Genomic DNA, 1,595 nt, shown 5'->3' with positions numbered 1-1,595 from the left:
ATCTCAAATAAGCTCGTGTGCTGAATCTATTGGGCACCGATTCTTGAATGAATCCTCCTCGAGGGGAGAGCGAAGCGCTGAACAAGGTTGAAGCTCTAAGCAATAATAGGATATTCCGTTCCAGGATGTGTCATCCGAGAAGAAGTGTCCCCGCATGAATTTTCAGCGACGTTCAGGATCTCATTGAAAAGCAATTCAAACTTCAAGATCTCCCAGGAGTCCCCGCTCACAGGAATCCGTTTCGAAAAGTTATCATTATGATCTTGATTCCTCAGACAGGCTTACTAGACACTAGACGAAGTGGTGCGGAGGGCGGAATGATGAAGGTTCATCGAGAAACCTCCCGTTTCCGTCATTCCGCGCCGTGCTTTCATACTGTGGAAGTCTATGAGCCCAGGATATAAGCCTGAGACGTCACAACAGCGGCGTCGGGAACATAGAGATGCGAGCGCGAAGGGCTCAACCGTTGAAACGCTCGAATTAGGGAGGTACTAATTTGAGCTCCGGGAAAGGAGCTCCAGCTAAGAAACCAGGAAAAGAAGAGCAGAGAGCTCAGGAGAGGGAGCCCAAAACGAGAGGCAATCCCATTCCCTGATCGGGTGAATCAGGGAGCTCCGATCTGGAGGAACCTGGTTGCCGCCCTCAATTCCCGTCTCGATTTCCCGCGATCGAAGTTATTGGAGATATAATCCGTTGCAGACGGCCATGTATGTCACTCGGGCTCGATTACAGTGCGAGAGCTCCGGAATCCAAACGAGAAATCGCTTATTGGAACTCTCATCTGGAATTCGAGAATTCTCGATGGCAGTGTCCGATGGAGACGGAAGCGAAGGGTTCGTCCTATCGGAAAGCACGAATCGAGTTGTTCAAGCAAGTCGTAGCAACAAGCATTTTGCTGTGATGCGGAGTTCTGAGCAGCCGTTTGAAATCATGCTTCCGACGCGCCGTACCGAGTTAACCGTTTGAATTCCGATCATGGGGTAAGCTAAACGCGTACTTCGACCCGCATACTGAGTTTTTTTCTGTCGGAGGTCTTTCGTTGCAAGTGAGCTCCTGTCCCGGACCCTTCCAGCACCGTCTCCGGGGTCCCCTCGGGGTTTCCCAGGAAGTCTAACAGGGCTCCTGTCGTTTGAGTCTTCGGCGATGTTCAGGATTCCATTGAGAAGAGCTTCCGAGAAGGAGATTCTCCTGGGATCCTCCGCTAATGAGCACCCAAACATGAACATTGATGTCGAGCTGCGGCTTTTCTTGGCGTCCCTCGCCTATCCTACAGATCTCTCGCTATCCCGGAATCTGGCCTAGATGGAGGAAATCGCTGCTTACTGCCTGGATATGACTCTCAACATCTCTTTCACGAGCTTAAGTTCCTGCGAGACCTTTCGAATCTATTGTGGAGTCTTGCTGACTTATTCACCTGCTCGGGAATCGCTCCGATGCGAACCCTTTCGTAATGGGCTGCTGGCTCTAGGAAAAAGTGGAAACATCAAGGTGATCTACGATGAGAAATGACGTAGCTAGAGAAATGAATCGGATCGTTATTTATTTGGCCTCAGCGGTCGGTCAAAAAGCAACTTCGGTGTCTTTGGGTTCTCCCG

Source organism: Galendromus occidentalis, unplaced genomic scaffold (genome assembly GCF_000255335.2).
Source record: "Galendromus occidentalis unplaced genomic scaffold, Mocc_1.1 scf7180000077529, whole genome shotgun sequence".
NCBI lineage: Eukaryota > Metazoa > Arthropoda > Arachnida > Mesostigmata > Phytoseiidae > Galendromus > Galendromus occidentalis.
Note: the sequence above shows the minus strand (reverse complement) of the source record.